General features: G+C 45.3%; 1 protein-coding gene across 4 annotated transcripts in view; it reads left to right on the top strand.

Moving 5' to 3' along the window:
* LOC137521115 (flavin-containing monooxygenase 5-like) overlaps window positions 1–15,536 on the top strand; it is an 80,224-nt gene that overhangs the window by 15,904 nt on the left and 48,784 nt on the right. The window contains exon 1 of one of the 4 annotated variants that reach the window (XM_068239928.1): window positions 1,129–1,167. The exons of the other annotated variants lie outside the window; for them this stretch is intronic. The gene's annotated coding sequence lies outside the window, so the exon portion shown is untranslated. Of the gene's footprint in view, window positions 1–1,128; window positions 1,168–15,536 lie in introns of those variants that run through there. 4 annotated transcript variants of the gene reach the window in all.

Here is a 15,536-nt window from a genome sequence, read left to right as displayed (position 1 = left end):
AGTGGTTAATAGCTTGAGGAAGCGGGTGAACACCTAAAAAAGCATTGCCTGTTTGGTGCTTTTGATTAAAAGTTTATTTGTGCTGACTCTTCACTTTTTGGAACAGGAGGACTATAGGATAGCAAAAAACAACCTTAACTGGAAACTGACTGCCGCCAAAAAGGAGTACATCGCTAAGATGAGACAACCTTCGCTCAAATGACCCACAAACTGTCTGTAAAGGGGTAAAGGCCGCCACCAACTACAAGTTCCCCCCCCCCCCATTCCCCCAACATGCAACATCTAGCTCTGAGCTAGCTAAGGAGCTCAGCAGTTTCTATTGTAGTGTTGAAAACCTGGAGGTAACAGAAAGTCCTCTGACATCTACTGCCCACCTTTCAGCCACTGACGATTGTGCATCTGGTCTGAGCTCCCTCCCCCTCTTCAGCTGTATTTGAGACCGACATTCTATATCACTTGTAAACGTTGAACTCCAGGAAAGCCTCTGGTTCTGGCAGCTGGTCACCTTACTGGCTAAAAGAAGGGCAAAGTTCCCAAGTATTTCAAGAGATCCACTTTAATCCCCGTCCCGAAAAAGCAGGGAATCAAGGACCTCAACAACTACAGGCCCGTGGCTCCAATATCCGTTGTCATGACGTCCCTTGAAAGAGTGGTCCTGTCTACTTGTTACCTCCTATTTATCTCTAAGCCTGTATATGCCAAATGCAATTCCGGGCATGACCCAGTCGTGCTTAGTGAATTCAATTTGATTCTGATTCTTTAGCTGAGTTCCAAGCTGCAGGCAAAATAGGAATATATGCATCTTATTAATCATTTCTAAACTACACACGTACAGATTGACCTACGCAGTCTTTTGCAATCAGACGCTGTGACTAATTACCAAAACAACCTGTTGTAGATTTTATGTCAGATTTTAAAGGGATTAACTGGCAAAAAAAAATGGAACTAGGATTATTATGTGTTCTTTGAACTCGATGATGTTAATCATTGCTAATGCTAGGCGCAGCCTTGAAGTTTACAATCGTATTTAATATTAACATGAAACTCACAGCACCTAACAGGTTAACTTTATGGGAGGGAACAGTCCTATGGGGGGAGGGAACTAGAATAAATTCTCTATCACACAGTTGTATTGAGTAAGAAGTTACTCTTGTTGAAGCAGCTCAGGTATGTTAACAGGCTTAACTATAATATATGTTAACTATAAGGCTTAGTTCCAGGGGCGTAGCAAGAGGGGTTGCAGAGGTTGCGACCGCATCGGGGCCCTTGGGCCAGAGGGGCCCCAAGGGGCCCTGCCTCAACTGCAGAATTAGCTCTCTATTGGTCCTGTGTTCATAATAATCACTTCTATAGATACTTTGAATAGTGATAATCATTAACAAGCTATTTCCCATCCCCTTCTTGCACCTCTGACACTGTAGTTGACAACTTGCCATCGGCAGGTTTTAGTGCGCCGTATCAATTGTTATGTATAGAGTGCTTAGGGGGCCCCATGTAAAACTTGCATCAGAGCCCAGAGCTGCTTAGCTACTACACTGCTTGGTTCACATATACAAATGTGTCCAGTCCTGTCAGTTTGACAGTTGGCATTAGTTTTGTATGTGTTTCTATGGTGGTATTCACACATAAATCTATACATTTCCAGTACCGTCCTGTCCTGTCAGTTTTGAATGTGTTAGTATGTGTGTGTTCACACATAAAAGGTGTACATTTCTGGTCCAGTCAGGAAAAAAAAACTGATAGTAAACTGATGCAAAACTGACAGGACAGTACTGGACCAGAATTGTACAGCTATTTTATTGCTCAACATTTCTCTGTAAGCACATTTGTTTAACCTCCCTGGCAGTAAGCCCGAGCTGAGGTCGGGCTATGCCGCCGGGAGGATCCGCTCAGGCCCCGCTGGGCCGATTTGCATAATTTTTTTGTTACAACCTCCGATCGCCGCCGCTACCCGCCGATTCGCCACTATCCGTCGCGCCGCAGCCGCCCTCCCCCCCCCCCGACCCCGTGCACTGCCTGGCCAATCAGTGCCAGGCAGCGCTGTGGGGTGGATCTGATTGCCCTTTGACGTCACGACGTGGATGACGTCGGTGACGTCATCCCGCCCCGTCGCCATGGCGGGGGAAGCCCTCCAAGAGATCCCGTTCTTTGAAGGCAATCAGAGGGGCTGGGGGGATACCGCTGAGCAGCGGCTATCATGTAGCGAGACAAAAAAATAAATAAAAAAAAAACGTATTTGCTGCCCCCTGGCGGATTTTAATAAACCGCCAGGGAGGTTAAAGGACACCTGAAACTAGTTCTGTTTAGAACTTATATATGTTCCGCCCATTTTACATTGCAAAGGGGGTTAATAAACCATCGCTTTATTTATGCAGCCCTCCTGAAAAGTAATTAGAAGCCAAAACACTTGTATCTGGCTGAACAAACACTTCTCCTAACAGGATAGTGCTGAAAAGTTTAAGTTTAGAGGGTATTATTTCTCTGATTTCCAGATTTAACAGCACATCAAACTGATATGGCTGCTGTGCACAGTTCAGATTCACTTCATTAAATAAGAATGTATGACTCCGGGAAAATTCTATTTAACATTACTACTTAAACGACCACTCCAGTGAAAAAAGGAAGCAGTTAAAATCTTTAGAACTGACAGGTTGTGGGCTAGTCCATACACGCTAATGGCGCATAGTGTCTGGCGTCAGACGCTATGCGCCAAACTAGTGACGCTATGCGCCAGTATCGTGTACGGACAGCCGCCCGAAGGTTATGGATACCGCGCGGAGGCTGCTACAGGACAGGTAATGTATAAATGCACGCACTTGGGGGGAACATTTATACATTGGGGCAGCGGCGGTGCTGACTCAGCCGATTCCCTGAAGATTTCATGCTGAAATCGGATGGAAATCGGTCTGTTGTATATGGGCAGAATCAACAAAAATACAAATTTATCTCTAATCAGCTTTTCGATTAGAGATACATTTGGCTCTTTGTTGAATCTGCCCATAATCGTTAGGTCTATGGGCACCTTAACCCTGTCAAAGGTGATTGGTCATACGGGGCTCAGTGGCAAATTCATTTCACGTTTATCAAATTTTTTATTGATCTTTTGACCTCAACATGTCCAATCAATAAATTTCTAATAGCATTTAGAAGGTTTATTGATCTCATGGTAATTAGGAGCCATGGTACATTTTTCATTGATTGGGAAGGTGGATGAGTGATGAAAGATTAATGGCCACATATCCCTGTGCTGAATCAAGTAGTAAAGCAGTAGTTGGAAGGAGTTTGAATGAGTGAGGCAAGGTGGTAAACTATTTGATTTCCTATTAGGAAGAGATCAACCATTTGCCAAGCTGCCATCTACCAGCAAACTTAAAGGGAAACTGAAGAAAGACGTACATGGAGGCTGCCATATTTATTTCCTTTTAAACAATACCAGTTGCCTGGCAGCCCTGTCAATCTATTTGGCTGCAGTAGTGTCTGAATCACACCAGAAACAAGCATTTCAGCTATTCTTGTCAGATTTGACAAAAAGTCAGAAACATCTGATCTGCTGCATGCTTGTTAAGGGTATATGGCTAAAAGTATTAGAGGAAGAGAATCAGCAGGATAGCCAGGCAACTGGTATTGCTTAAAAATAAATAAATATGGCAGCCTCCATATACCTCTTGCTTTGGGTTCCCTTTAAGCTTGGGGTCCCCCTGCCCCTCCCTTCCCTCCCAGAAAGTCAGTTCCCCCAATGGTTTTTCCCCCCTTCACATGTAGATTAATCACTCACCTGTCCCAGGGCTACTCCACCCACGCTGTCTTCAACTATGCTGCTTGTCTCTCCTCCATCAGGAGCATATCATGTGTAACCTGCACAGGGTCATAGAGAAAAGGTAGGCAGTGTGGAAAGAGCATGGACCAAGCAGTGTTGGCAGAGCCGGGAAAAAGACCTCTAGCACCCAAGGGTGAGACACCATAGTGAGCCCCTCCATCCCTCCCACCTCAGCCGTCACACATTGGGCTTGATTCACTAAACCATGATAACTTATATCACGTCCGTTTTCGCGTGCATTTTCACATTTTTGCGCAATTGCGAATTTGCATGCGCAATTGTTTGTGTGATAATTCGCAACTGCACGCGATAATTCGACTTTGCACGCAAAAGCAAAAATGCGCGCAAAAACGGCCATGATATGAGTTATCACGGTTTAGTGAATCAAGCCCCTTCATTGCTATTAGACTAAGAGGCGCCCCAGGGCTCCCAAATGTTCAGCCTTATTTCTTCTATCTTATAAGTTCCCATACCTGTTCTAATGTGGTCTGTCTTACTGCAGCATTTCCTAGTTGCCCAGTGGCTGTATTATCTCTGTTATATAATCTAATTTTCTGTCCTTTGTCAGCTTTGTAGGGCTCAGGCACTCAGGCAGGAATGTGTTGCTCTGCTTATGATAGGATAAAAGTTATACACACCCTCTCCACGCCCCCTGCAGGCTCTGTGTGAGTCACAGACTGAGCTCCTCTCAGCCTATCACAAGCTGGTTAGCAGCCATGTCTTTTGTTTGCAAACTCTGCCTAAAACTGGCAATTACAAGCCAGGATTGCAGCAGGGAGTGTCAGAAACAGCACAGAGGGGCCCAGGAGAACATAATTAATAGAATGGTATGCTTTTTATTGTAAGAATTTTAGAGTACATATTCTGTTTAATGCAATTATCGTTAATACGGCAAAAAAAAAGCAGAGAAAAGGGCGCCCGATAAATATCATTAACAACATTAGAACATTACAGTTTTTGAAGAATGTTATCGTTTTAGAAGCTTGCAATGTTATCGTTTTTGTTGTATTATTTCGTTTGTATGTACAGATTTTACATTATCAAAGATATTATCGTTTGTGTGTAAATGGGTGTTTCTGCAGAGGGAGTGGTTAGGGTTAGGCACCACCGGGGGGAGTGGTTAGGGTTAGGCACCACCCGGGCGGCGGTTAGGATTAGGCGCCACCAGGGGAGTGCTTAGGTTTAGGCACCACCAAGGGAGGGTTCTGTGTGACAGTAGGGTTGGGTTAAGCTGTATTGTTAAATTACGTAATGATTTTTAACTTTAATATCTTTTCATTATATCTGCCGTCTGTTTTTAAAATGGAATGTATCGTTAACCAAGTTCGACAACAATGTTTATCGTTATTAAGATTTCGTTATCCACCGACGCCATTTCATTATTCAGCCCGGACCCTTTTTTCTTGGCGCCCTTTTTTTCATGCACGCGGAAACTGAAAGTTCCTTACTTTTTTACCCATAAGAATATGAAGTAAGAGCCCTTTAGGATTTTAGGGTTGCATTATAAACCTCCTACCCACAGAGGCGTCCCAGCCACCAGGCATGGACAGACGGTGTCCTGGAGCGCCGGGTGGGGGAGGGGCGCCGCCACGGGGGGGGGGGGAGAGAAGTGCCCACCTTCCCCCGCCAAACTGTGCGACCCCTGTGGTGAACCCAGTTTATCCCCGCAGCTCCCTGCTCCAGCCTTCCGGCAGGCAGAGCTACGGCAAGATGGCGTCCGAAGCCCTGTACTGGAGACTATTTGTGTCTCCAGTACAGGGCTTCAGGCGCCATCTTCCCATAGCCCTGTCGGGGGAGGCTGCGCCCAGGGAGAGGACTCTTGTGCAGGTGATTATAAATTTTTAGTGAAACGCTGCCCACATTAGCATAATTTCCTGGTGAACGCTGCTTACATTAGCATAATTTCCTGGTGAACGCTGGCCACATTACGATTTTCTGGTGAACGCTGGCCACATTACGATTATTTCCTGGTGAACGCTGGCCACATTAGCATAATTTCCTGGTGAATGCTGGCCACATTACGATAATTTTCTGGTGAACGCTGGCCACATTACGATTATTTTCTGGTGAACGCTGGCCACGTTACGATTATTTTCTGGTGAACGCTGGCCACATTAGCATAATTTCCTGGTGAATGCTGGCCACATTACGATTATTTTCTGGTGAACGCTGGCCACATTACGATTATTTCCTGGTGAACGCTGGCCACATTAGCATAATTTCCTGGTGAATGCTGGCCACATTACGATAATTTTCTGGTGAACGCTGGCCACATTACGAATTTTTTCTGGTGAACGCTGGCCACGTTACGATTATTTTCTGGTGAACGCTGGCCACATTAGCATAATTTCCTGGTGAATGCTGGCCACATTATGATTATTTTCTGGTGAACGCTGGCCACATTACGATTATTTTCTGGTGAACGCTGGCCACGTTACGATTATTTTCTGGTGAACGCTGGCCACGTTAGCATAATTTCCTGGTGAATGCTGGCCACATTATGATTATTTTCTGGTAAACGCTGGCCACGTTACGATTATTTTCTGGTGAACGCTGGCCACGTTAGCATAATTTCCTGGTGAATGCTGGCCACATTACGATTATTTTCTGGTGAACGCTGGCCACGTTACGATTATTTTCTGGTGAATGCTGGCCACATTAACATAATTTCCTGGTGAACGCTGGCCACATTACAATTATTTTCTGGTGAACGCTGGCTGCATTACGATTATTTTCTGGTGAATGCTGGTCACATTACGATTATTTTCTGGTGAACGCTGGCCGCATTACGATTATTTTCTGGTGATGGCTGGCCACATTACGATTATTTTATGGTGAACGCTGCCCACATTACGATTATTTTATGGTGAATCATTGCTGCATTATTATTTTATGGTGAATCATTGCTGAGTTATGATTATTTTATGGTGAAAGATTGCCGCATTCCGATATATTTTAAGTGAATCATTGCTGTGTTATGAATATTTTCTGTTGAAAGATTGCCGCATTACTTTTATCGTATGGTGAAACATTGCTGCGTTACGATTATTTTCATCAGGGGGCACCACGCCGGGGGGGGGGGGGGGGGCACAGGTTTTCTCGTCTGGAGTGACAAAATGTCAAGAGACGCCCCTGCCTGCCCATTTTTATCAGATGATAATAACCACCAATATTTGATTTGTTCTAGTACACATGACTTATAATATGTTTTTAGATTAGGTAACCCAGGTCCACCCTTGTTTTGCGGTCTGATCATAACTTTTGAAGAGGGCCTATGTCGTTTATTGCCCCATTTGTATTGATTTTGAGATTGTAAAAAGAAACGTTCCAGGACTAAAACGGGTAATGTCCGAAATAAATACATTAGCTTAGGCAATATCATCATTTTAAAGGACGCAATTCATCCAATCCAAGAAATTTCTACTTTAGCAATTTTCTCCAATTCTTTCTTTAAAATTGGAAGCCATGCTTCATAGTTTGCATCATATAATTTAATTGTGGGCTGGGCTGTGTTAACCACAGCGATTAACCATTGAACTGTAGTATTAGGTCAGGGATGCGCAGCCTTTTATCCATAATTTGTTTCCATAATTTTGGAACTACCAGGCTAGCAGCTCCCATTGTGCTTTCCTGTTTGCATGGTAAGTATTTAGTTATGCATATGTTTTGCATCTGTTTGATTACTGAGTGTGTATTTGAGCTGTATAAGTGGTGCACATGAGGTGAGAAGTCATTCAAATGCAGCCCATGTGGTGAGCGCTGGCTTTTTTTTCTGCTGTCCATATTGAATGTAAGTTACACATTTCTGCTTAGCTGCTGCCAGGGTTAGGATATATGCTTTTAACTTAGGTCAGATAGTGTAGGACATCTGCTCCGGAGAATTACCTCAACGTTGGTGCAGATGTCCAGTAAATTGTATTTTGCATTGTACTGTAGTATTAGGTCAGGGATGCGCAGCCTTTTACCCATATTTTGTGTTAACCAGACACCTAGATATTTTATAGCATTCGAGGCTCAGAGAAAATGAACAGAATTTGAAATCTTTTTCTCTTGGAGTCCTTTGAATATTGAAACCTAGCAAAAAGGATTTTTGAACATTTACTTTATAGTAAGACACATCTGCAAATCTGTCTAACTCTTTTTTAAGGGATAATAAAGAAGTGTATGGACTAGTCATAGTGATAAGTAAATCATCAGCGAATATGCCTAATTTATGCTCTACATCACCAACTTGTATACCTTTTATTTGTGGGTTGTTGGGAATAGCTGCAGCTAGAGGCTCTATACCCAAAGCAAAGCAAGCAAATATTATAGGAGACAGAGGGCATCCTTGTCTCGCTCCATTTTTAATTGTAAATTCTTTTGACCTCATTCCATTAACCAAAATATTTGCTGAAGGTCTAGTAGTGTATAATGCCGTAATGGCTGATTTGATAAATCCAACCAAACCAAAGTGTTGTAGTGTCTCTTCTAGATATTTCTGATGCACTGTACTCTATCGAATGCCTTCTCTGCATCCAAAGAGAGATCCAGAGAAGCTGTCCCCTCCAGCTCCACTACTCTGCCTCACTCCATCAGGTGCTTCCTATTTTTAATAAAACCCACTTGAACTCCTACTAAATGAGGGATAATAGATAGCAATCGTAAAGCTATTGTTTTAGCATATATATTTTTAAATAACTATTTAATAGTGAGATTAAACTATAGTTTGATATTACAGTAGCATCTTTATCTGTTTTGGGTATTGCAATTATAGAGGCATTTAACATAGAGTCAGGAAAAGAACCACTTTGCACTTCGTTATTGAAAATCTGAACCATTTAGAGATAACCAAGTCACCAAAGCATCTATAATAATTCATTTTGCTACACCATCAGGTCCAGGTGTCTTCTTATTAGGAAGAGATCAGTAGGAGAAACTGTAGGTAAACTCTATTCCTCAAGAATTCTATTAATGTTATGTGTGGAGGCGGGGGTGTTTCTAGCCTTTTTGTCACTCCAGGCAAGAAGTCCTGTGTCACCTCCACCCGGCAATCCTGTTGCATACTACCTTCCTGCTCTCCCCCAGCTTAGTGTGTAAATGCAGAGTATAGTGCGGCAGAAGCTGTGCTCTCACCTCTCTGCTGGAGACCAGTGCTGTGCTTCACCCTAGTGCCCAGCATCTTCTACCGCATGTAGCATGATTACACGCCAGCACTAGAGGGAGCAGAAAGCAAACAGAATGGTCGCACAGGCACAGCACTGGACTCCAGAGGGGAGGTTAGAGCACAGCTTCTGCTGCGCTATACTGAGCCTTTACACACTGGACTGGGGAAGCACAGGAGGGGGGGTGGAAGCAGATAGTGGGACAAGGGGAAAGAGAGAGGCACAAAGGGGGACAGAAGGAGGCACAGTGGGACAGAGGGAGACACAGAGAGATGAACACAGAGCCAGATCATCCACAAGGGCCTGATGATAGTCTAGGGGCCTAGTTTATGCTAATCCCCCCCAAAACTTGCAAAAAATCTAGGTGGCCATCAAGTGTGGGACCAAAGTTGTTGCTTGCTTAGGGCACCATTTCACTTGAATCCATCTTTGGAAGCACAGGGGGGCAGAGGTAGCACAGGGGGACTGAAGGTGGCACAAAGAGACAGAAGGAGGCACAAAGGGAGACAAAAGGAGGCACTAATAGATATACAAACACCCATGGGGCGGGGCCTCATTTGGGAGGCATGACTTAGTTCAAGGCATGGGGCTTAATCAGGGGCATGGCGCCCCCCAGAACCAATGGCACTCCAGGCAGACCTGTAATGCATATGCCTAAAAACGACCCTGTGTGGAGGGTTAATGAACTGAGTTATCCGCTCCAAAATTATACAAAGAATTATAATATTCACTAAACGTGTCTGCAATGTGCTGAGGGTTATATATCTATTCCATAGAGATAAGATTATTAACATATGGGATCCTGGCTTTAGTTCTTAGCTCCTTTAAATTGTTTGCATAATTTGCAGAAAATTGAGCATGCTCAAGGCTGACACTTGCTCATCCCCAAAAGGCAGCCAGTATCTGCCAGCAGTGATATGTGTCCCCAAAATCTGCCAGCAGTCCCCAATATCCATAAGCATTAATAGGTGACCCCAATATACACCAGCAGTCATATATGTCTCCAATATTTGTCAGCATTAAGATACCCCAAATATATGCCAGCAGTCATAGGTGGCCCCCAATATATACTTGCAGTCATAGGTGGCCCCCAATATATACTTGCAGTCATAGGTGACCCCCAATATATACCTGCAATCATAGGCATACCCCAATATCCACCAACATTCATAGATGGTCACCAATCTGATTTGACACACACATAGGAGGTTCCCAAGAAGAAATTATTGTATTTTTGCATAATTACAAGTGATTGCAAAATGACAGATAATTTTTTTTCGATTATAAGCTAAATTAATCATGAGTTTTCCAGAAATGTTGCATCATAATTGCATAATTTCAGTTATGCGAAATCCGAGCTCAACACCACACACCAAGCCAACATGCATACAGCTGTTTGTTTCTTGCTCCTCATCACTGCATGGCATGATTGATATAGCTTCATTGAATAGGGCTTAGACCAATACTATGGACTGCTATGAAAAATACTACTGTTCTTAAGAAGTACCCGTATTTTTCGGACTATAAGACGCTCCGGACCATAAGGCGCACCCATGTTTAGAGGACAAAAACCAGGGGAAAAAAAAAAACTAAACCTGTGTGCATCCATGGTGCAGTGGCATCTCGGAGTCCTTTTTCCCCCCAAGCTGTCCCCACCAGCTACAATAACCAAGCTTCAGTGCCCAGCTACACTAACCTCTGCTGCCCCCACCAGCAGACAAAGTGCCCTACACTAAAGCCTGATGCCCCACCAGTAACCTTACAGTTCACTACACTACATTACATTACACTAGTCCTCTATTCCCCCACCAGTTTCTACACATACATTACACTAACCCACCCCTGCTGCCCCACCAGTAACAGTAAAATTAAACTAATTTAAATTAAACAGTAACATTAAACTAATACCTGCCTCCCCACCAGATACAATGCGTACGTTAAAAAGGGGCACTGGGAAAAAAGGGCGTGGGGTTTTAAACGATAAGCATAGATAACGTTTAAAAATGAATTGTACTGTATTTCGTTTAAAATTAATGTTTTATAAAGTTATAAATCATTAAATAATGTGCATGAAATCGGCAATTGTAAAAACGTTAATCTTCCGTTTAAATAGTGAAACGTATAATAACGTTTAAAAAAAAAATTACTAACTAACCCTCCCTGCACCTACCCCTAACCCCTAGACCCCCCTGTTGGTGCCTAAACCTAAGACCCCCCTGTTGGTGCCGAAACCTAAGACCCCCCTGTTGGTGCCGAAACCTAAGACCCCCCTGTTGGTGCCGAAACCTAAGACCCCCCTGTTGGTGCCTAAACCTAAGACCCCCCTGTTGGTGCCTAAACCTAAGACCCCCCTGTTGGTGCCTAAACCTAAGACCCCCCTGTTGGTGCCTAAACCTAAGACCCCCCTGTTGGTGCCTGAACCTAAGACCCCCCTGATGGTGCCTAACCTAAGACCCTCCTTAGAGATCACTGTATTGTGTGTAGAATAATGTTTTAAAAACAGTAAGGGATAAAATATAGTACAATTTACGTTACATACTGATCGCTTTGTTTCGTGAATAATAATGTTTTACAAACACTAAGGGATAACTTTTAAAATAATGTTTTATTGAAATAGGAAACGTAAATCATCACAAGCAGTTATAAAACATGAAAAATCTTCGGGCGCCGTTGGTAAACGTTATTATTCTCGGGCGCCCTTTTTTCCTGTTCGGCGCCCAGTAAACGATAATTATTATGGAAGTGAATGGCGGCGCCCGATTTGTTCACTAGCCACCTGCGCCCTTTTTTACTGTTTCCAGCTACAATAACTAAGCACTTGTGATCTCACCTATCAGCTGTCCATCCATGCACTCCTTTCCTTTGATGTCAGCTGTGACGCGGCGGGGGAGCAGTTGCACAATCCCAGCATGCCTTTATGAGGGGCGATCTCAACAGGGGCTGCAGCGGCTGTCCTCCATGTATTGCGGCGGGGGGCCCAGAAAAAGAATGACCCAGGGCTAATTGCAGCAAATCATCTATTTGTAAATTAATCCGCCTCTGGCCAGCTCTCTGTGACGCCTGCATGCCCGTTCTCCATGTTGCTGAAATAATCCACCTCTGGCCAGCTCTCCAATGTGCTTCCAGGCCCGCTGTCCGAGTTCCTGCATGGCGGCGGCGGCGGCAGCGTGGCATTACACGGGAGATCGTAGCGGTAGTTATGACTTCTGATGCCTCAGTACTTCCTTATTTACTAGCGCCTCCTTATGACGTGTGACGCTCGTACGAAACTTGGACAGCGGGCATGGAAGCACATTGGAGAGCTGGCTAGAGGCGGATTATTTCAGAGGCTCGGAGAGCGGGCATAGAGGCGTCACAGAGAGCTGGCCAGAGGCGGATTATTACAGCGGCACATAGAGCGGGCATGGAGGCGGATAATTGGCAGCGTGGAACCGGACTGAGTGGCCGTGGAATTTAAATGACTACAGTGGGGGCACCTAATGAGGCTGGCGGAAGAGCGAGAAGGAAAGCTGATTGACATGCAGCAAACCACATGCACACAAATAGTAAGAAACTGTTTTGTGTTTTCTTTTCAAATCTGTGTACTACTTTTTTGCTGCCTTCGGACCATAAGACGCAGGGACTTTTTCTCCCCACTTTTGGGGGAGAAAAAGTGCGTCTTATGGTCCGAAAAATACGGTACTCAGAAATGTCCTAGGGATTTAAAAAAACAGCGTTTGATTTGAACATTGTAGAATGTTGAAAACAACTAAAGTTCATATGAGTGCAGTGAGTTTATAAATCACCTTTTTCCTGAACTGTGGACTATGAACTAAGCAGACACAACTTTACAAATGTTGTTTTCCTTTGACAGATACATTTTTCCATGTATTGGTATTTATTTACTGAATATCTGTATAATTCTAACAGTACATGTAAATTGTACTGGATATTATTATTATTGATTTAAATAACACCATCATCTTCCATGGCTCTGTACAGAGTGAAAACAAACATGCATACATAAAGATATAGACAATGGTGTACAGGAAACTACAGACACTGGTACAAAATATAGGAATGGTAGGCAATATATAACCAGGGGAGGACCTACCAAAAACCACCTGATTCACGTGATGCAGGCGGCTCAATCAGGGGGGAAGGGGGGGCATTTGGACATACAGTTTAGCCGCCTGGCGCCTGCCTCCCCTTCGCTCTACCGCCTGCTTTCCTGCCATTTCTAGCCTTTGTCACTCCAGGCAAGAAGTCCTGTGTCACCCCCACTGGGAGGGCAGAAGAAGGCACAGGAGGACAGGAGGAGCCACGCTGGTGGACTGAAGGGGGCACATAGGGGAACAGAAGGAGGAACAATGGGGGACAGAATGAGGCACAAAAGTGGGACAGAAGAAGGCACAAAGGGGGACAGAAGGAGCTACAAAATGGGGCAGAGGAAGACTGAAGGAGGCACAGGGGGACAGAAGGAGGAATAGGTAGATGGAAGGAGGCACAGGGAGACAGAAGGTGGAACAAAGGGGACAGAAGGAGGCACGAGGGGCCGAGGGAGTGTTGCTACTGCTGTGTTCCTACTGATGTGAGATCTGGTACTAGAACAAAGACGGCGGCGGCGGGGACTGCACCTGGAGAGTCGGGGAGACAGCACAGTGATGAGGACTGGTCGTCGCTGATCTAAGGTCTGCAATAGCACCCTGCCCCAGCCCTCAGCCCAGCCTCCACCATGAGTCTGACCCAGCCTGCACCCTGCCCACAGCCATCACCCTGCACCATGCCCCAGCCAGCACCCTGCCCCAGCCTGTACCCTGCCCACAGCCAGCACCATGCACCATGCCCACAGCCAACGCCTTGCACCATGCCCCAGCCAGCACCCTGCACCAGCCTGCACCCTGCCCCCAGTCCAGCCTGCACCATGCCCATAGCCAGCCCCCTGTACCCTGCCCATAGCCAGCACCCTGTACCCTGCCCCAGCCAGCACCTTGCCCCAACCTGCACCCAACCTCATACCTCCCAACTTTTGGAGCCAGGAAAAAGGGGACAAAGACATGCCCCTGCCACACCTTTAACCAAGCCCCAATTTTTCAAAACCACGCCGCTCCCCTATACAGTTTTCCGATGTCTTGTGGTTTCCCCCTCCCTCCTATGCTGAGATTGGCACAGCAAAGGGACGATAGGCAAGTTATTTAAAGAATAATCACAGCACACATATGTATCATATGTTTTAAAGGATATAAATGAGAGTAAACAGCACTACATGAAGAGTTATGAATATAATAAATAAGAAAATAAAGAATGAAATGTCCAGAATATTAACCACTTGAGGACCCACCCTTTACCCCCCCTTAAGGACCAGCGTTATTTTTTGTGATCTGTGCTGGGTGGGCTCTGCAGCCCCCAGCACAGATCAGGTTTCATGCAGAGCGATCAGATCGCCCCCCTTTTTTTCCCCCTATGGGGATGGTGTGCAGGGGGGGTCTGATCGCTCTGGTGGGCAGGCTAGTTGCGGGGGGGGCACCTCAAAGCCCCCCTCCGCGGCGACATTCACCCCCTTCCCTCTCCTACCTGTCCCCCCGGTGATCGGGGCTGCACAGGACGCTATCCGTCCTGTGCAGCCAGTGACAGGACGTCCCCTGTCACATGGCGGCGATCCCCGGTCGCTGATTGGCCGGGGATCGCCGATCTGCCTTACAATGTAAACAAAGCGGATTATTTCCGCTTGTGTTTACATTTAGCCTGCGAGCCGCCATCGGCGGCCCGCACTCTATTCACGGAGCCCCCCGCCGTGAATTGCCAGGAAGCAGCCGCTCGCGTGAGCGGCTGCTTCCTGATTAATCAGCCTGCAGCTGGCGACGCAGTACTGCGTCACTGGTCCTGCAGCTGCCACTTTGCCGACGCACGGTATAAGCGTGCGGTCGGCAAGTGGTTAAATACGCTATTTTTGGCTAAAAACTACACATATATAAATGTCAACACATTGCTGACCCCGATACAAGTGCATAACTAGTCCCAGGAATGTAAATGCATACAATCACACAACTAACCATAATTAAGGATCTTGTATCACAATACGGATTATTTATAAGAACAAAAGCATAGACAGATGCAACCAATATGATTGATACGTATAGGGTTTCTAGCCCTTCACTGCAAGCATATATATGTGCACACATACTGAAAGATGAGATTTCCACCTTTTTATTCACATGGTCTGCAACCAGATAGCCAGTGTAAAGATCACAATCTGTGTAAACTTTAAAAGCATTCCTTGCTGAAAGCCCGGTGAAAGTTTACATTGGACTACATATGAAGTGTGGGATGAAGTGTGAGGGAAGGAAACACAGTGTGATGTGAAGCATGTATTGTAGTGGTCTCTGCAGAGGCTCTGGGCAGTGAAACAGTTAACTGCCAACTCTCCTGCTCTGTGAAGAGGTTGGGACATTTGATCATTGCCCCGGGACAACATGACACAGCCTGCAAATTGTAGGTGTCACAGCGTGACAGTTGGGACATATGGTTTAACCCAGGCATGGGCAAACTCGGCCCTCCAGCTGTTATGGAACTACAAGTCCCACAATGCATTTGCC

The sequence above is a fragment of the Hyperolius riggenbachi genome, chromosome 6 (assembly GCF_040937935.1).
Source record: "Hyperolius riggenbachi isolate aHypRig1 chromosome 6, aHypRig1.pri, whole genome shotgun sequence".
Taxonomy (NCBI): domain Eukaryota; kingdom Metazoa; phylum Chordata; class Amphibia; order Anura; family Hyperoliidae; genus Hyperolius; species Hyperolius riggenbachi.
Note: the sequence above shows the minus strand (reverse complement) of the source record. Positions and strands in the feature narration are given on the sequence as shown.